The sequence below is a fragment of the Tachyglossus aculeatus genome, chromosome 23 (genome assembly GCF_015852505.1).
Source record: "Tachyglossus aculeatus isolate mTacAcu1 chromosome 23, mTacAcu1.pri, whole genome shotgun sequence".
Classification (NCBI taxonomy): domain Eukaryota; kingdom Metazoa; phylum Chordata; class Mammalia; order Monotremata; family Tachyglossidae; genus Tachyglossus; species Tachyglossus aculeatus.
Window position 1 is genome coordinate 35,601,585 of NC_052088.1, and position 21,648 is coordinate 35,623,232.

A 21,648-nucleotide genomic window follows, 5' to 3' on the forward strand; every position below is an offset into this window, starting at 1 on the left:
AATTGCACACTTCCAGATAATGCACACAGACTAAACTAGTGAGGGAAAAGGATCAATTTCTTTACATTTTGACTCTACTGGGTTCTTTGTTCTCTGGCAACTTTCCAGTCATTATAAACCACTTGCATTTTTATTGCTAGACTCTATGAGTAAAAGTTCAACTCCACTTAGTTCACACAGACATCTATATTATATTTATACATATGTGTATACACACATGTATATATATGTCTCTCAGAAAGAGAGAGAGTGAGAAAGAGATGTAAATGAAAATTTTATCCCTATCCCATTTCAAGAGCTGTCTGTGCAGCTTCTCACAGAGGTGCCTGGAACACATTTTAATTAAAATCCTACATATATATGTATATGTATACAGACACATCACACACACACACCTGCCATGATATTTTAAAAGGCAACAAATTAGGTTGTTATACATTTTCTTAGACAAAGGAGGAAAGCAAGTCATTTTGCCTTTATAGCATGCCAAGGAGCTACCAGATCTCACTCCAGAAATTAGCATGCTTTGCTTCTAAGTGCTCAATGAGTCAGTACTGGTCACCCCCCCCCCCACCCCCACCCCCCGAGTGATACTTACTCTTCATTAGGAGCATTTCCTAAATTCTGCTCAACATGATGTTAGATGGGCTCTGGAAAGTTTTGGAAAACCCCTGGCCCCCGGTCTGCCTGAATTCCCAAACACACCTACTCTTACAAATATTCACATTCCAATTTTACCCATTTTGGAAGTCTAATATATGCTCTTCTGTGGATCTAAAAGAAATACTATCAGAATTTCCAATACTAACAACAGGAAAAATTATCCTGAAAAATCTACAATCTAGCAAAGATAGTACAATGGATCCACAGATAAAAGGATACTACTGGTCAATTAGTAGACCACGCATACTTTATTAATTATTCAAATCCCATGCTGCTTCAAATCACTGATGAGATTCTTTTTTTTTTTTTTGCCAAGAGCATAAAGATAATAATGAACCCCTTTCTCCCTCTGAAAAATGTTAACTTTAGGTGCCGCTTACACAGACACAGACATTGTGTAACAGAGAGGCATCCAATTGTCCATGTCTGGATAAAGCTGCACACCTAGGCCTCTGGGTATAAACTTAAATAACAAGTATCATTTTAAGAACCCACCGTTTTCACTTAAAAGGCAACTGCTTGATGATTTCACACTCGGAATTTCACAAAATACCTAACAAAGCATTAGACCCCTTCATCTACAAAACACTTCATAATTATTCAATTCTTCTCACGTCTCAAGAGCAAATTAGCAGGTCTCAGATGCTATCTGTTACAACACCAATCAGAAATTTAAGGTAGTGTGTTAAAACTAGTCTGACAAAACCTAAATATAAATCCATCTTCAGGTCTAAAGAACTTCAACCAGGAGTTTCAAAAGAACTAGCAAGGAAATTTTCAGAATTCCTTGGGTAATTGAAAACACTGAACTTATATTGATGGCAATATTGGCAGCTTACAATAACTTAATAATAATAATAATAATTGTGGCATTTGTTAAGCACTTACTATGTCCCAAGCACTGTATTAAGCACTGAGGTAGACAGAAGATAATCAGGTCCCACATGGGGCTCACAATCTAAGTAGGAGGGAGAACAGGTATTGAATCCCCATTTTCCAGATGAGGGAACTGAGGCACAGAGAGGTTAAGTGACTTGTCCAAGGTCATACAGCAGACAACTGGCTGAGCCGGCATTAGAACCCAGGTCTTCTGACTCCCAGCCCGGTGGTCTTTCCACTAGGCCACGCTGCTTCTCCAAAGATATGGGGAAGTTAGTCGCATGACTTTTTTGATACAGCAGGGAATAAATGAATGAGACTATCCCTAGCAATTAAACCAACAGACATCTCTTCATCCTCCATGCGATTCCAGTCGTTCCATGGCAGCATGGCATAGTGGATAGAGCCAGGCTTGAGTGTCAGAAAGTCAAGGGTTCTAATCCTGACTCCCCCCACTTGTCGGCTGTGTGGCCTTGGGCAAGTCACTTCACTTCTCTGGGCCTCAGTTCCCTCATCCGAAAAATGGGGATTAAGACTGAGCGCTATATGGGACAGGGATTGTGTCCAACCCAAACTGCTTGTATCCACCCTAGCGCTTAGTATGGTGCTTGGCACACAGTAAGCGCCTAACAAGTACCATCATTATTATTGCTATTTATTGAGTGCTTCTTGTGTGCAGAGCCCTGTACTAAGCACTTGGGAGAGTCCAATAGAGTCCAATAGAAATTGGGAGAGTTGGTAGAAATGCTCTCTACTCCAAAACCAAGATGAAGCTTGAGGACTATTTTTAGCTCTGTACAAGTATGGTGCTTGGCACATAGTAAGTGCTTAACAAGTATCATCCATTATTATTGCTATTTATTGAGTGCTTCTTTTGTGCAGAGCCCTGTACTAAGCACTTGGGAGAGTCCAACAGAATAGTTGGTAGAAATGCTCTCTACTCCAAAACCAAGATGAAGCTTGAGGACTATTTTTAGCTCTGTACAAGGAAACTTCATCCTGAAATCTCCATCTGAGCTAAGATTGCCCCACTGTTGCTGGTGGGGGACGTTGAAAGCTACTTTTTGGGGGAGGCCATTGCCTGTACTAAGTAGTTAGTACACTATGTAGAATGAGAAGCAGCGTGACTTAGTGGAAAGAGCCCAGGCTTGGGAGTCAGAAGTCGTCGGTTCTAATCCTGCCTCTGCCTCTTGTCAACTGTGTGTCCTTAGGCACGTCACTTAACTTCTCTGTGCCAGTGACCTCATCTGGAAAATGGGGATTGAGACTGTGAGCCCCACATGGGACAACCTGATTACCCTGTATCCACCTTAGAGCTTAGAACAGTGCTTGGCACATAGTAAGCGCTTAACAAATACCATCATCATCATTATTATAGTGCTTAAGTGCTTAGTACAGTGCTTTGCACACAGTAAGTGCTCAGTAAATATGATTGAATGAATTGAATGAATAGCCCCTGATCTTTGCCCCCAGAAAACAAGGCCAAGAGCCAGGGAGTTCCTGTCTTTTCTCTCACTTCTTGACTCGTGAAGCAGTTGAGCAGTAGGGAACTTCAGAGAAGAGATTAGGATGAAGAGAGGGATAATAATAATAATAATAATAATAATAATAATAATAATAATAATAATAACATTTGTTAAGCGCTTGCTATGTGCCAAGCACTGTTCTAAATGCTGGGGTAGATACAAGGTCACCACGTAGGACACAGTCCCTGTACCCCATGGGGCTCACAGTCTTAATTAAGTGACTTGCCCAAGGTCATACAGCAGATGAGTGGCAGAGCCGGGATTAGAACCTTTGTCTTCTGACATCCCCAACCTGTATCCACCCCAATGCTTAGAATGACGCTTCACACAGAGTCACCGCTTAACAAATACCATTAAGATAAAAAACCAATTACTCCATTGTATTTATCGATCACTTACTCTGGCAGAACACTGACCCAAGCATTTGGGACAGGACAATAGGACAGAGTTGGTAGACCCGATCCTTGACTATTAGGGGCTGAGAGTCGACCATGATGCATTGCTCTGTCTCATCGTTGGAGACCGTGCCTCACTGAGGCTTCAAATTGTTCATTCTGCCCTCTCAGTTTAAATGCAGAACCAGTGTGTCAGAGCACAGCACGGTCCTGGGAGTCAGAAGAACCTGGGTTCTAATTCTGGCTCTGACACTTGTCTGCCGTGTGACCCTGGGCAAGTCATTTCACTTCTCTAGGCCTCAGTTACCTCATCTGTAAAATGGGGATTAAGACTGTGAGCCCCACCTGGGGCAACCTGATTACTTTGTATCTCCCCCAGTGCTTAGAACACTGCTTGGCACATAGTAAACACTTACTATTATTATTATTATTATTATTATTATGCCCTCAGTCATGTTCAAGAACTTTAATAGGGTAAAGAAGATTCTTTTGAAACGTGGGGTTGGAGAAGGCCTTTGCAGATACCAAGGAAAGCCCGAAAAACAAACAAAAGATGTTTAGAGCAACTTAAGTCAGTGCGGTCTTTGGAGGGACAAATGACTCCGACTTAGATGAGCGTATTTTGGACACATCGTCAGGAGGACTGATTCTCTAGAGAAGACACTAATTCTAGGAAAAGCCCAGGGAAAACAGGGAAGAGGCGGACCGGCAGCTAAATGGACAGAATCCAAAACAATGATAACGGAAGAACCGTTCTCAAGGTTATGGATTATGGCAGAAGACAGGACGTTCTGGAGAAGACAAATCCACAGAGTCGCTGTGAATCGGAAACAACTCGGCATTTGATAACAGTAACAATAATAATAAAGAAGAAGTGGGCTTAAATTAGGCAGTGAAGTTTACAAGGAAACAGGAGGATGGAAATGGAGCTGCTGGAGAACAGCAGCAGACCACTGCCTTGTGTATCAAAAATGAATCTATCCATCAGTGGTATTTATTGAGCCTCCACTGTTGCAGAGCACTGTACTATGATCTCTGCCCTCGAGGAGCTAGAGGGGGAGAGACTACATTGAAGTGAGACTCTCGTTTCTAGATCATCATCAATCGTATTTATTGAGCGCTTACTATGTGCAGAGCACTGTACTAAGCGCTTGGGAAGTACAAATTGGCAACATATAGAGACCTGCTGGAGGTGACCATAATAATAGTAATTGTGGTCTTTAAGCTCTTACTGTGTGCCAAGCATTGTATTAAGCACTGGGGTAGTTACAAGACAATCAGATCCCATAGAGGGCCTGCAGCCTAAATAGAAAGGAGAACCAAGCACTGAATCCCCATTTTGCAGATGGAGGAACTGAGGCCCAGAGAAGTCAAGTGGCTTGTATTTAGAGCTGTGTTTGCTTCACACCCTCCACATCTATACATTTTAGCATGGTTTAGTGGAAAGAGCATGGGCTTGGGAGTCAGAGGTTGTGGGTTCTAATCCTGGCTCTGCCATTTGTCAGCTGTGTGACCTTGGGCAAGTCACTTAACTTCTCTGCACCTCAGTTACCTCATCTTTAAAATGGGGATTAAGACTGTGAGCCCCACATGGGACAACCTGATTACCTTGAATCTTAGAACAGTGCTTGGCACATAGTAAGTGCTTAATAAATACCATCACTATCATTATAAATGATAAATTAATATTGATTTCTGTCTCCCCTTCTAAACGGTAAGCTCGTTGCGGGCAGGGAACGTGTTCTACCAACTCTGTTCTACTGTCCTCTCCCAAGTGCTAAGTACAGCGTTCTGCACACAGTAAGCGCTTTGTAAATACCATGAATGGATTAACTGGCTTTCCCAAGGTCACACAGCAGACAAGTGGCAGAACTGGGATTAAAAGCCACGTCCTCTGACTCCCGGGCCCAGGCTCTTTCCACCAAGCCACGCTTCACAACAAAGATTTCGGTGCGGTTTTACTTTAAACAGAGCTGGCTGCTAACAGCTAGGCACTGCACAGTGTCTGAACCGGGAACAGCCGAAATAGGAATAAAATTACCGGCAATGAATGTTGCTAACGAAGTGTTAAAGAATTTACTTAGGAAGGTAACTTGTAGTTCTCGAGTTCTTTCAGATTCTTTGTTCCACACTTATTTTTGTTCCGTGTAGTAAATAGTGACTGTCGACTTGTAGGTATTCATAGTAGGCTATCTAAACATAATTAAACCCCCTTTGGCAAATACCAGATTCTGTAGTTGAGCTAAATGTTCTCTCTGCTTTAGAGCCTGGAGGATTGCACCTGAATTTCATTAAGGAAGTTTAAGTAATATCCAGAGGAATCTCACCATTCACAATTGCTTCAGACTGGTTAAGACAAGATGAGATACAAGTTTTTCAGAAACTCTCTATAACCACAGCTTTATTGCTTGCTTTTTTGTGGGCGAGCTATTTGGTTATACTGACTTGCCAGTGTGATACTCTATAAATACTCCGTGACATGTTTTCTTCTTCGAGCCTTGCCTGTTTAAACCATAGTGAGTTACAAGTCGAAGAAATTATAGTGGATTAGAGTCGGGTTTGAAATGAATAACAAGTAATAGGGAAACAAAAAAAAAATTCCTGCTTAGAACCCATGACCCTCTGACTCCCAGGTTGGTGCTCTAACCATTATGCCAAGGACATGCTCACTCTATCTTGGTTATCCAGCTCTTTTTTCCTCTCCTCCCTAGCCACTCACCCCATCACCACTTAGTTTCCACTAGGCCCCAGTTTCTTGGCTTTGGAAGGGCCAGGAAGGTGGGCTACAAATAGTAACGGGGAAGGGGTTTGCCTTAAGGACCAGTGGCCGTATCAACATCTGTTGCTATGATTAAAGTTCAAGCAAAGAAAAATATATTAGGGGCTGGGGGCTGGGGGTGGGGGCGAGAAACAGAGAGTTGGCCTGAGTTTGGGTGGCATTAAGGAAGTTGGCTGGAAGAAGGTAGATGGCAGTGAGCACGGGGTGGAAAGAGCAGGGAGGGAACCAACTTTCCTGCAGTGATCGGTCATAATGTCAGGGTGGTTGGGGTGGATCACACCTACACTGAGGTAAATCAGCAAATCCTACAGGAGACAACCATGGGTTGCATGTATTACGAGACGGTTATAACCTTAAGCACGGACTGAATTCTTACACCCACAAACTTCATTGGTTCTAGTACCTTTCCTCACAAATGGGTCCCAAACAGTGATGCAATCTTGAAATTATCACTCCCTTCTCTGGGAGATGATCTTAATCTTTTTTTCTGGTGCTGTCCTTTTCTGGTTTTCTTCTTACCGTTCTGGCTGATACGGCTCAGTCTCTTTTAGCGGCTCTTCCTCTCCATCCCGATTCCTGAATGGTGGGTGTCTCTCGGGGCTCTCTTCTGAGCCCCTTACTCTTTTCCAAATATACTCACTTCCTCGGGGAGTTCTTCCATGCTCAAGGCTTCAGCTACCAACCAAAGGCAGATGATTCCCAAATTTACCTCACTACTCCTAACCGTTCCCCATGAACAGTGTCCAACTCGATTAGCTTGCATCTACCCCAGCGCCTAGTTTAGTGCCTAGCACATAGTACGTGCTTAAAAATACCATAAAAAAAAAACCACCCTACTTCTCTGAAGTCTCACATATCCTCCCACCTCTCGGATATCTCTACCTGGTTGTCCCACGGTCACCTCAAAGTCAACATGTCCGAAACTGAACACTTCATCTTCCTTTCCAAATCCTCTCCTCCCACATCGGTATTGATACCGCCATTCAACCATCTTATGAGGCCTAACCATGGCATTCTACTGATACCTCACTTATCTCTTAGACTTTGGAGCCCCATGTGCGTCAGGGACTTTGATTGAGGAATAGTATTTGTTTATTGAGGGTTTACTATGTGCAGAGCCCTGTGCTAACTGCTTGGAAGACTACAACAGACTTGCTAGACATATTCCCTGCTCAAAATGAGCTTACAGTTTAGATTCTCATCTCAATACCTTGCATTCACCATATTCAGCAGCCTATTTGGCACCAAATAAACCCTTAATACTTTCCATTATTATTGTCTCAAAACAACACCTAAATACAATTTTCATGCTAATATGATCCACAGTGAAGTTACCAGTTTTCACAGGCCTCAAATATCGCTTCATTTTCACTATTCATTTTCGCTCCCAAAGGGTTGAAAGATTCAACATACATAACTAAAGGGTAAAATATTGCATTTGTAAAAGATGACAGCACCCTAGCAAAGAAGATTTATATTCACAATAATACCTGACAAATACCTGTTGTATCATACTTTCCCAAGCACTTAGTACAGTGCTCTGCACACAGCAAGCGCCCAATAAATATGACTGAATGAATGAAATGTCCGAAATAACCTCGGCTAATCCAGGTTTTTTGTGATTCTAGGGTTAAAGATCAAGATGATTTTCATCATCTGCTTCTAAGCCATGAGCAATTGTTTTTTATAGCTTTATAAATCAATCTACTGTTTGGTTAAAGCAGCACTGCACTAGCAAAGTAATGAAAGGTCAATCCCAGCTTCTGAGTAGCTACGTTATCAAATGAAGAAACTGCCCGTAGGAAATACTGTCCAGACAGGGTAATCGAATTCCCTTACAATATTAGGGGATGTCACAGAAGCTCTAAGAAGATTACCTTTGTCCAAAAATCGATTTTAAAGATCCTTGATTACCTCAGAATACATTACACGTTCCTCGGTTGGCTCATTTAAGTAATGACAGCAGTAATTAGGAATGCCTGTGATACATTTGGTCACCAGAAATACTGAAGAAAGGAAAACAAAGATGACTGTGAGGGAAGAGATCATGTGCCTTACTCTGACCGAAGTCTGAAAAACATCTTACATTTTTTTACAGTATTTTAAGACAAGGGAACAAAAAGGGACCTCAATAATTAGGAGATGGGAAAGTTAACTTAATCAATTAATTTAACAATGGTAATTAATTAATTAATTCATTCATTCATTCATTCAATCACATTTTTTGAGCGCTTACTGTGTGCAGAGCACTGTATTAAACGCTTGGGAAGTACAAGTTGGCAACATAAAGAGACGGTCCCTACCCAACAATGGGCTCACAGTCTAGAAGGGGGAGACAGACAACAAAGCAAAACATGTGGACAGGTGTCAAGTCGTCAGAACAAATAGAAATAAAGCTAGACGCACATCATTAACAAAATACATAGAATAGTAAATATGTACAAGTAAAATAAATAGAGTAATAAATCTGTACAAACATATATACAGGTGCTGTGGGGAAGGGAGAGAGGTAGGGCAGGGGGGATGGGGAGGAGGAGAGGAAAAAGGGGGCTCAGTCTGGGAAGGCCTCTTGGAGGAGGTGAGCTCTCAGTAGGGCTTTGAAGGGAGGAAGAGAGCTAGCTTGGCAGATGTGTGGAGGGAGGGCATTCCAGGCCAGGGGGATGACATGGGCCATCCACAGTGATGGGAACGTTCGGAAGAGGACAGGGTTTGGTGGGGACAATGAAGAGCTCTGTCTTGGCCATTTGGAGTTTTTGATGGCAGGAGGACATCCAAGTAGAGATGTCCTGAAGGCAGGAGGAGATGTGAGCCTTCCAGGTCATCAGATTGTCCCACGTGGGGCTCACAGTCTTAATCCCCATTTTACAGATGAGGTAACTGAGGCCCAGAGAAGTTCAGCGGCTTGTCTAAGGTCACACAGCGACAAGTGGCGGAGCCAGGATTTGAACTCCTGTCCTCCGCTCCCAAGCCTGTGCTCTATCCACTATGCCAAGCTGCTTCTCTACAATGCCACATCCATAATACGCTGTTCTTCCAAAACATTACTGTTAGAGCAGATGAGTCTATATTGCGTATTTGAGCTAAAACATGTTTTTACTCTATGATTTCCTCCTCCCACACTACAAGCAATGTGATAAATAGTTTGTCCTCATTCTAAAAATGACACAGTTTGGGACTCTGCCTGAAAAATTTCTTCTAAATTTACTTTAGTAGAAAATTAAACTTTCTGGGAATAGTGAATAATCGCCTTTCTTTCCATGATTCACCAAAGTATACTGCCTTTATGTAGCTTCGAAAATTACAGAAAATTAATCTGAATTGTCAGCCATATCAGGAGGAATTTTTTTAACTACCAAACTCCAGGTGGAGGAGGGAAATTCAGTATTTTTACTCAATCAATTTTAAAAGGCTGTTTTGCTTCTGAATACTTACAGCTTAAAGCAGAATCTCCAAATGTTTTCAGGATTCCTCCTGACTTACCCTAATTTTTCTTAGATGAACCTAATGGGGCTATTGTCTATCAAATCAAGAAAAAAAATCTCAGTGAATGATTTGCCAGTATGTTTGTGTACATAATTTCAATTTTTTATCTTATTTAAAGGAGTTTTTTAGGACAGACTGCTTTGTTTGTAAGATCACTCAAAAAACTTTTTTATTCCCCACCATTTCACAACCAGACCTCAGATTCATTGTAGTGACTACCTCTGGAAACAAAGTGGAACATCTGCTTCATAATTTGTTGATCCTCTGATGGTATTCCACCAAAACAGAGCTAGACTATAAGCTCACTGTGAGCAGAAAATGTGTTTATTGTTGTAATGTACTCTTCTAAGCGCTTGGTAAAGTGCTCTGCACACAATAAGTGCTCACTAAATACGAATGAATGAATGAATGATTGAAAATACGATTGGTAGTAAAATCAAGCATCCATGCCCATACACACTTTGCTAGTTCTTAAGAAGCATCATCCTTGACAAATTAGTCTTCCTGTGATCCCATACTCTCTCATTTCTGCTCTCTTTTTCATTTGCCAATTCAAAAGTCTTTATTTTTCTTTCCTTCAATTTTCAAATTACCATTTTAAGGAAATAAATCGGTCCTGCTTTACTTAATTTCTAAAGCCTGATAATATACCTAGGCATTTCTCTAATTGCAGCTAAAATTAGAAGTCTGATGTTCTTGAAAAAGAATCAGCTGCATTCAAGATTTTTTTTTTTAAATCAAGCTACAGAATACAATGGGATATTTTTATTTCTGTTGAGAGAAAGAATCTGCTGGTATATGCATTGCTTAACGCTATCTGGAAAATTACAATTTATCAAATACTACAAGCTGCAAAAGTGGCATAACTCAAAGAAGACACTCCTGGCACAATTCAATTCTCTGCTAAGATGGCTTTTTTAAAAAAATGGTATTTGTTAAGCGTTTACTATGTGCCACGCACTGTCCTAAGCGCTGGGGTAGGTACAGGATAATCAGGTTGGACTCAGTCCATGTCCCACTCAGGGCTCACAGTCTTCATCCTCATTTTCCAGACGAGGTAACTGAGGGACAGAGAAGTCAAATGACTTGCCCAAGGTCACACAGTAGACAAGTGGCAGAGCCAGGATTAGAACCCAGGTCCTTCTAATTCCCAGGCCCCTGTTCTACCCACTAGATCACACTGCTTCTCCAAGGTTGGAACTGTTGAAGTAGATGGCTGGTCAAAATAAGGTTCTTTTTAATCAATCAATCAGTTGCATGTATTGAGCACTTACTATGTGCCAAGCACTATTCTAAGAGCTGGGGTAGATACAAGGTAATCAAGTTGTCCCACGGGGTGCTCACAGTCTTCATCCCCATTTTATAGATGAGGTAACTGAAGTACAGAGAAGTAAAGTGACTTGCCCAAAGTCACACAACTGATAAGTGGCAGAGCTGGGATTAGAACCCATGGCGTCTAACTCCCAATTCCACTAAGTCACGCTGCTTCTAGAAATGATGGTATTTGTTAAGCACTTAGTATAGTGCTCTGCACACAGTAAGCGCTCAATAAATATGACTGAATGAATAAGCGATTACTACGTGCCAAGCACTGGGGTAGATACAAGGTAATCAGTTTGTCCCACGTGGGGCTCATAGTCTTCATCCCCATTTTACAGATAAGGTAACTGAGGCACAGAGAAGTTAGGTGACTTGCCCAAAGTCACACAGCTGATAAGTGGCGGAGGTGGGATTAGAACCCATGTCCTCTGACTCCCAAGCCTGTGCTTTTTACACTACGCCACTCTGCTTCTCTAAAAAAGAATGAGAAAACACGTTCCCTGCCCATAATGAGCCTACAGTCTAGACAGGGAGACAGACACTAATATGAATAAATATACTTAAATACATCTCCATTCAGGTCCCTGGGATTGTCTGGTGGAGCATATCAAAATTTAAGTCTTAAGACCCTATATTGGCCCCCTCCTCCCGCCATGAACTTTTGTTTGAATGATTTCAATGAGAAACGGTAAAAGCATCTGGAAAAACTCTGGCACTGGAAGAACTCAAGAAGTTCCATATAAAGTCAACCCAAAATTTCAATCAATTCCAATAACCACCTAATCCCACCGTCCGTTAATACCTGGGTGCCTGGCGCATACTAAGTGCTTCTAGACTGTGAGCCCGCTGTTGGGTAGGGACCGTCTCTATATGTTGCCAACTTGTACTTCCCAAGTGCTTAGTACAGTGCTCTGCAAACAGTAGGCGCTCAATAAATACGATTAAATGAATGAATGAATGGGCAAAATGGGCAAGTCCAGCCCATAGAATCAATATTACACACGCTGCAGTATGCATCAGGGAGTAATCTCTTAGTAGAATGACTTTATCTATGAAGAAACTTGTTCTGGGCCTAAAAGCATTTTCTTCTCACTCATTTATACAAATGGCTAATGAGGATGAACAACATTTCCCAATATGACTTTCAGGGGGAATAAATTATAACAATAATTATGGTACTTACTAAATGCTTACCACGACCAGACCATTGTTCTAAGCACCGGGGTGGATACATGCAAATCAGGTTGCACACGGTCCCTGTCCCATGTGGGGCTCACAGACTCAATCCCCATTTTCCAGATGAGGTCACTGAGGCCCAGGTAAGTGAAGTGCCTTGCCCAGGGTCACACAGCAGACAAGTGGCGGAGCTGGGTTTAGAACTCATGACTTTCTGCCTCCAGGCCTGTGCTCTATCTGTTACGCCATGCTCCATCTTACAGTAGTCATATTGAAAACGGACCATAATGAACGCAGCTGAACTTTGAAAGTGACCCTAGGAAGTAAAAACACCTTTTTTCCCCCACTCTATATCAATCAAATTAATGATATTTATTGATTTATTGAGTGCTTACTTTGTGCAGAGCACTGCACTCAGCTCTTGGGTAAGTACAATACATTGGTAGACACTACCTTTGCCCTCAAGAAGCTTACAGTCTAATGGAAGAGATAAACATTAAGTTACCGGTAAGGGACGCAACTGAGTATAGGGATATGTATCTCAGTGTTTTGGGAGTGGGGCTAAGAGCATACCCTCCCTCCCTCTGCTCTAACCCCCTCGCCCCACAGCACTTGTGTATATATGTACCTATCTATTATTCCATTAATTTTATTAATGATGCATATATATTTATAATTTTATTTATTTATATTGATGCTATTGATGCCTGTCTGCTTGTTTTGTTTTGTAGTCTGCCCCCTTCTAGACTGTGAGCCCACTGTTGGGTATAGATTGTCTCTATTTGTTGCCAAATTGTACTTTCCAAGTGCTTAGTACACTGCTCTGCATACAGTAAGCACTCAATAAATACGATTGAATGAATGAATGAATGAATGAATACCCCTCTCGGGATGGCACCTGGAGAGTTTCCAGACCTCTACCAGTCTTGGCTACGGGAGGAAGAGTCAAGCAGAGGCCTACTCATTCCATCCCTAGCTCGGGCAGTGGCTAGCGAATGGAAGGCAATCTGCTACGAGTCACAACTCACCTGTGCTGGGTGGCAGCGGCACGGGAGAGATTCAAGGGCCGAGACACAAGTTGACTGTGCTAAAAAAGGCAATAGTAAACCCACTTCCATATTTTTCCCAAGAAAACTCTGTGGATCCACTACCGGAATGACTGCAGGTGGGCCATTCTGGGAGAGATGTGTCCATGGAGCCGCTACGGATCGGAGACGACTCGATGGCACAAGACAATAATAATAATAATAATAATGATAGCATTTATCAAGCGCTTACTATGTGCAAAGCACTGTTCTAAGCGCTGGGGAGGTTACAAGGTGATCAGGTTTTCCCACAGGGGGCTCACAGTTTTAATCCTCATTTTCCGGATTAGGGAACTGAGGCCTAGAGAAGTGAAGACAAGACTAAGCGCATGGGCATGGCAGTAGAAAGGGAACACGGGGAGTTTAGCCTGGGAAGGCTTCCTGGAGGAAGTATGATTTCAGTAAACCACTGAAAATGGAGAGAGTGTGGTCCGTTGGATATGTAGGGGGAAGAAGTTCCAAAAAGGAGGAAGGGCAGCAAGGGACAATGAGTTGGTTGGAATCAGAGAAACCAAGTGTGTGGGCTGGGTTGCTTTGGGAGAGGAGCGAGTCTAAGCAAAGGGAAGAATGCTGTTCAAGTGCCTTGAATCTGATGGCGTGGAGTTTCTACTCGATGTGAAGCTAGCATAAGCCTTAGAGTAGATCTACATATTTTCAAATCCCCCGTAAACCACTGATTCTTCTTCCACGCCTGCACTTCTAGCATACCTTAGCATTTCTTTCAAAACTTTTGCAAGTGAGTGGGGATAAGAAGGAAGGAGAAAATAAATAGAGTTCAAGGCCTACAAGCGCTTGCCTATGAGAGAGAGAGAGAGAGAGAGAGAGAGAGAGAGAGAGAGAGAGAGAGAGTCAGAATCTGCCAGAATCCAGTCGCTTCCCACCCTTGCTCTGAGAAGGGAAGTGGAGGCAGGCAGAAGGTCTGATAAAAACGTGTAAGTTCTCACCCCCTCAGGGCAACCCTGGCTTGAGAGGCCTGTTTTGGCACCTGGTGTCCGGTTTTGGACAATGTGGGATTGACCGGTGAGCTCAGGTGGAAATAGAAATGGGTTTGAGTCTCATTCCTGAGGGGGTGGCTAATGTGCACACCCAGTGGCGGACTGCCTGTCCTGATAATAAATAATAATAATAATAATGGCAATTATTAAGCACTTACTATGTGCAAAGCACTGTTCTAAGTGCTGGGGAGGTTACAAGGTGATCAGGTTGTCCTACTGGGGGCTCACAGTCTTCATTCCCATTTTCCAGATGAGGTAACTGAGGCAAGAGAAGTTAAGTGACTTGCCCAAAGTCACACAGCTGACAATTGGTGGAGCTGGGATTTGAACCCATGACCTCTGACTCCAAAGCCCGTGCTCTTTCCACTGAGCCATGCTGCTTCTCTGATGCAGCCCTCAGATGCATTGAGGGCTTCCAGGAATTGAAGTCTCAGCATCCCAGGGGTCACCTGGGAGTACATAAGAGCTGTGGCTCTGCATTGTACTTCCTCCTTCTTCACTGGGGAAACAAGAGGGGATTGTGCAGGACATCCAATCCCCACTCAGGGTGTCCATGCTTATGTAATGCGCAAGCAATGAGGGGATGGGTGTTGGGGGAGGATAGTATGTGGAGATGAGCCATTAATAGGGGAAGGCCTCTTGCACATGTGATTTCAGAAAGGCCTTGGAATGGGGGAGAGTAGTTGTCTACTGGACGTGAAGTGGAGTCTAGGCAAGATGCAGGTATTGAGAGAGTTGGTGGGGGACAGGGAGGGAAGGAGAGAGAGAGGGAGGGAAGTGGGAGAGAGGAAGGAGAGAGGGAAGGAGGGAGGAAAGAGGGATGAAGGGAGAGAGGGAGAAAGGTATGGAAGGAGAGAGGGAGGAAGACAGAAAAAGGACCAGGTACAGGTAGTAGATTGGCATGAGGGAAACAATGTGGTTGGGCTGAGTTTTAAAGGAAGAGAAGAAGGTTGAGTAGAGGCGTGAGAACAGAGAGCTGATAGAGGATTTGTCAATGGTCCAGAATTTTTGCTTGATGGGGCAAGGAACCAGAGAGAGATACAGTGCAGGGTACAGATGTTACAATGCCCGGCCACTGGCCCATAGCAGGGAAAGAGGAGGGGCAGATTTTCCCAGCTAGCATGGTAAAGGAAAATGGATGACCCCACAAGGTCAGCATCTGGGTTACAAGACATTTGCTCCTCTGGTGCTAATCTTCTCACTGGGCCTCCATCTCACCTGTCTCACCGCTGACCCTGGGCCTGTGTCCTGCCTCTGGCCCGCAATGCCCTCCCTCCTCAAACCCAACTCTCCCCCTCTTCAAAGCCTTATTGCAGCCCCACTTTTCCTCATCTCTTACTCCCCTCTGCATCGCCCTGACTTCCTCTCTTTGCTCCTCCACGCCTCGCGGCACTTTTGTATATATCTGTCATTTCATTTATTTGTTTTGATGTCTGCCTCCACGCTCCTGAGACTGTCAGCTCAATGTAGGCAGGGAATGTCACTGTTTAATGCTGTACTGGACTTTCCCAAGTGCTTAGTACAGTGCTCTGCACATGGTAAGCACTCAATAAATATGATTGAATGAATGAATGAAGACAGTTGTGGATGGCTACCGCCCCGAATCGAACACAATAGAATGCTAAAACCAATGATACCTTATGTTGGAAATTACTTATTTTCCCCTTCTGTCAACCAACCCATCGTATTTATACAGCACCTACTGTGTGCCGAGCACTATACTAAACACCTGGGAGAAGGCGAGAGAATCAGTAGGCATGATCCCCATCTTCAAGAGAAACAGTGTGGCTTAGTGGAAAGAGCCCGGGCTTGGGAGTCAGAGGTCATGGGTTCTAATTCCATCTCCGCCAACTGTCAGCTGTGTGACTCTGGGCAAGTCATTTAGCTTCTCTGTGCCTCAGTTACCGCATTTGTAAAATGGGGATTAAGATTGTGAGTCCCCCATGGGATAACCTGATGACTTTGTATCTCCCCCAGTGCTTAGAACAGTGCTTGGCACATAGTAAGTGCTTAACAATACCATTATTAATGTTATTATTATTCAAGGAACTTACAACATCGCAAGCCACACAGAACGTACAGAGCTACATCTTCGCCAGAGAAGCATGGCCATTATATGATCGGCATCCACGGAAAACCATTACAGTCTCTGCCACCGAAGTTGTACACCACATGCCAATCATCCTGGGAGGCTACAGGTTGGAAGCTCCACTTCAAGCCTTCATTCATTCATTCAATCATATTTATTGAGCGCTTATGGTGTGCAGATCACTGTACTAAGCGCTTGGGAAGTACAAGTCGGCAACATATAGAGACGGTCCCTACCCAACAAGAGGCTCACAGTCTAGAAGGGGGAGGCAGACAGCAAAACAAAACATGTAGACAAAACTTCAGTTCAGGGCTCCTTCGGGTTTATCCCCGGGGGAGTCACGGCCCGTGTTCCACAAAGATCTAATTTTCCACTTTTTCAATATTCCTTGTCTGTAAATTTGTTAAGTATTAACATCATACTTGGGCTTTTTGGCACTTCTGTCATTTGCTTGCTGGTTAATGGATGACACACTGAGGCAAATCAAGAAAATGCAGCACAACGGCACCATGCTCTGAGTAATTACTGAAAAGCAGCGTGCCTAGTGGATAGGCCTGGGAGGCAGAAGGTCATGGGTTCTAATCCCGGCTCCGCCACTTGTCTGCTGGGTGATCTTGAGTGAGTCACTTCACTTCCCTGGGTCTCAGTTCCCTCATCTGTAAAATGAGGATTAAGGCTGGGAGCTCCACATGGGACAGGGACTGTGTCCAACCTGTTAATCTTGCCTCTGCCCCAGCGCTTAGGATAAATACCATCATTATTGCTCATGTCAATCCGGTGAGATCGGGAGTACGAAGAACAAGTCCGTGAAGAGACAGACACGGGCAGCCATCTGACGGCAACAGTGCAATCGCTTCCTGACATTTCTCGCTGCTTTTTGTTCCCAAATCAGCATTTATTTTCTGCTTTTGCAGAATCGACTGCATGTTAAAACCTGAGCCGCTATACCTACTTTTCCTATTGCACAAGAGACAGAGGGGTGAGCCCACTGTTGGGTAGGGACTGTCTCTATATGTTGCCAACTTGTACTTCCCAAGCGCTTAGTACAGTGCTCTGCACACAGTAAGCGCTCAATAAATACGACTGATTGATTGATTGATTGACTGATAGTAAGATCACTTCCAATAGACTCATAACTGTGAAATGATCTTTACACAGAGACAGTCACACAGAGTTGGCAACCAACATGGTTAGAGTTACAAATTTTTTGTTTTTTAATTTTGTGGGGGGGAACTGCTGCTAACCTAACAGTTAAGGATGGGAAGAAGGAAAGTATCTCTCTGTACTTGCTTGGCTGCCAAAGCTACTTTTTAAAAAAAAGATCTTGTCCACCGTATAGGGGGAAATTGCTCTCCAGATTATTTTTTTTAAAGTGTTGGAACATGTAGTCGAGTAAAGTTCTGCTCTCAGCAAGGTCAGGGGATAACTGGGGATTTGTGTTTGTTTTTTGATTTGCAACTGTTCATGTTTAGTCCAGATTCTCCCTAGGAACTTATTTTATTCCTATCACTGCAGCCCCACTGCTCGTTTGTAAATAACAGACTAGACCAGTCCTCTGCAAAAGACAGCCAACAAAATATTCTGCTGGAGTCACAAATGCTCCAAAGCCTGTGGAGCCAAAGGAAAACATGAAAAACACAGAAGACATGTCAACCAACACACCTCGTCTCCAGGGAAAAGCATTCTCACTCCTATCATCAGGGAGGACAGTATCTGGCAATATAAATTTAAGAGATATTTATAGTTGCGAGGCAAACTTCTTTATTACTAAAACAGAAGTCACAGTGCAGAACAGTGCTAGGGAAAGATTTAAGAGGAACCATGTAAACATGCTGCAGAGGTTAACTTTCCTCTCACGAGGTTGTTCCACCATAAAATTTGGCCTGCAATCAATCATATTTCCTGCACACTTGCTGTGTGCACTGCACTGAATCAATCAATGGTATTTATTGAGCATTTACTATGTGCAAAGCACTGAACTAAGTGCTTGGGGGAGTTAGCAGACCTGATAAGGGAAGCAGCATGGTGTAGTGCTCAGAACACAATCCTGGGAGTCCGAAGATCACGGGTTCTAATCCTGCCTCTGCCACTTGTCTGCTGGGTGACCTTGGGTAAGTCACTTTACTTCTCTGGGCCTCAGTTACTTCATCATTAAAGTGGGGATTGACAGGGACTGTGTTCAACCTGACTTGCCTGTATTCACCTCAGGGCTTAGTACAGTGCCCGGCCCATAGTAAGCGCTTAACAAATACCACAGTTATTACTACTGTTATCCCAGTGCTCACACAGTTTACAATCTAGCAGGGCATATCGGCTCTAGAATGAACTGTAGGTTGCAGGAAGCTTCAGAATCATGGAATCATCTGAATTTCAAATTCTAAAGTACTTTGCACATACGTCGCACATAGAGAAGCAGCATACTCAGTGGAAAGAGCCTGGGCTTTGGAGTCAGAGGTCATGGGTTCAAATCCCAGCTCCACCAATTGTCAGCTGTGTGACTTTGGGCAAGTCATTTCACTACTCTGTGCCTCAGTTACCTCATCTCTAAAATGTGGATTAAGACTGTGAGCCCTACGTGGGACAACCTGTTTACCTTGTATCCCCCCAGTGCTTAGAACAGTGCTTTGCACATAGTAAGCGCTGAACAAATACAATCATTCTTTATTATTATTATTATAAGTCCAACAAGACGGCACACAGGAAATAGATACTACTGCTATTTTTAAATTGGGGAAATGAGGATGGGAAGATTAAGTGTAGATTTTGACTAAGTAAATCTCGCAGCTGACCTCTCGGCCACATCCTGCCTTTGGCTTGGAATGCCTTCCCCCCTCTTATCCAACAGACAATGACTCTTCCTATCTACAAAGACCTATTGAAGGCCCATCTCCTCCAAGAGGCCTTCCCTGACTAAGCCCTCCTTTCCTCTTCTCCCACTTCCTTCTGTATCACCCTTACTCCCTGTATTCCTTCCCCCTCCCAGCCCTACAGTACTCATGTCCATATTAGTAACTAATTTATTTCTATTAATGCCAGTCTCCCGCTCTAGACTGTAAGCTCGTTGTGAGCAGCGAAAGTGTCTGTTACATTGTTGTGTTGTACATTGGTTATTGTATGTTGTTTCTGTACAATATTTACCATTATACTGTACTCTCCCAAGCACTTAGAATAGTGCTCTGCACACAGTAAGTGCTCAATAAGTATGGCTGACTGATTGTGCTAGAACACCACTTTGACCCAACAGAATCTACACCAGTTCCTATCTGGCACTTGAACAATACAGTGTGGAAAACATACGCTGTGATTGCATGAAACACTAAAATACAGGTTTCTCCCATGGTAGACTTGCAGTTCATCTGTAGGGTGATGAGTTCTAGACTGTAAGCTCATTATGGGCAGGGAACATGCCTAAACAACTCTGTTGACTGTACTCACCCAAAAGCTTAGTACAGTGCTCTTCACAAAGTAAGTGCTCAATAAATACCATTGACCGACTGATAAAATAGTTTATTCTTCTACCGTCGGTATATCGCATGCACCCACTGATTAGCTTTTTACTTTAAACAAACATGAGATGCTCCATCCTTTAAAGTTCAAAAATTCCAATTTATTTTAATCTTAAACTTTGGCCCAAATTCATATTGGAGCTGAAGAAGCTGCACTTTAAACGTAGCATTATATATATTGAAGATTGAATATATATATATTACTCCCTCCCATCAGAATGGCAACGGGGTTTCTCCAACTCATCTTAAAAAAAGGTTGCTTTTATAGTACGCTCCAAAAGATTAGAAGCCACATCACCTCATGAGAAGCAGCATGACCTAGCGGAAAGAACCTGGGCCTGGGAGTCCAAGGACATGGGTTCTAATCCCGGCTCCACCACTCGCCTGCTGTGTGACCTTGGGCAACTCACTCCACTTCTCTGTGCCTCAGTTCCTTCATCTGTAAAAACAGGGATGAAGACCATGAGCCCCATGGGGGTCGTGGATGGTGTCCAACCTGATTATCGTGTATCTATCCCACCGCTTCCCTCTCAGGATGGTACCTGGAGAGTTTCCAGTACCCTACCAGTCTCAGCCATAGGAGGGAGAGTCAAGCAGAGGCCTACCTATTCCATTCCTAGCTTGGCAAGCAGCTAGCAAAGTGGAAGGCCATTTGCTACAAGTCAAAACTCACCCGTGCTGGGCAACAGTGGCATGGAAGTCGAGGGTGGAGACCCGAGTTGACCACTTGGAAGGAGGCGATGGTCAACCATTTCCAAATTTTTACCCAGAAAACTCTACGGATCCACTACCAGAGTGATTGCAGATGGAGGTGGGGCGTTTTGGGAGAGATGTGTCCTGGAGTCGCAAATAGGTCAGAGACAAGTCAACGGCATACGACCTCACCGTTTAATACAACGCCTGGCACATAGTAAGCGCTTAAATGTCACTTAAAAAAGGAATTAGTACTTAAAAATGACTCAGATGATGTTTTGGAGGCATGGTCTAAAATTAATTTTATATGGGGACTTTTTAAGCTTGTGAAATTCCACAAAAAGAGTTAATTCCAAACTTTCATTTTTTCAGCTTGGCCATGATTTATATGAGCTTAGGTCTTAAAAGAGTCAAGCCACTTTAGGCTCTGTTTGTTTAATAATTTTAAAAAGTGCCTCTCCCTGGCCAAAATTTCAGTTAGCCAAGTTTCATCTTCAGTATAAATTTTATAACCGTCTTCAGTTCTCTCAATAGCTCACAATTTTCTATTAGACTAAAACTATAAACATGTCTTTAACAAGGAGATTTTACAACAAACCTGACAGCACAAGGAACATCCTTGGAGTGTACATGATCAGAGCCAAGATTCTGTGTCCTAAATTGGCTCATTCAGTCGCTCCCACCCACCCCCAGCTGAATTTCACTGGTGGTGGTGTCTTTTCTGAGTACCACAATATATCTATATATATTTTATGGTATTTGTTAAGCACTTATTATGTGCTGGCCACTGTACTAAGCACTGGTATAAATACAAAAATACAAGCTAATCAGGTTGGAACAGTCCATGTTCCACATGGGGCTCACAATCTTAATCCCCACTGAACAGATGAGGGAACTGAGGCCCAGAGAAGTGGTGTGATTTGTCCAAGGTCACACGGCAGACAAGTAGAAGAGCCAGGATTATAACCTGGGTCCTTCTGACCACTATACACATAAATAAGTATTAAGGTCCAAGATTGAACCAACTTTATCTCATAGATTAGCAGGAGGTTTGGGTCA

At 43.2% G+C, this 21,648-nt stretch overlaps 1 protein-coding gene and 2 non-coding genes across 3 annotated transcripts in view; 2 read left to right on the forward strand and 1 right to left on the reverse strand.

Annotated features, from left to right (window-relative positions):
- ARL15 (ADP ribosylation factor like GTPase 15) overlaps nt 1-21,648 on the reverse strand; it is a 440,798-nt gene that overhangs the window by 133,903 nt on the left and 285,247 nt on the right. The window lies entirely within an intron of this gene.
- LOC119944877 lies at nt 13,102-13,239 on the forward strand. The gene has a single exon (XR_005456020.1). It is a non-coding gene; the product is annotated as a small nucleolar RNA SNORA7 (small nucleolar RNA).
- LOC119944961 lies at nt 20,421-20,559 on the forward strand. Its single transcript, XR_005456099.1, has one exon. It is a non-coding gene; the product is annotated as a small nucleolar RNA SNORA7 (small nucleolar RNA).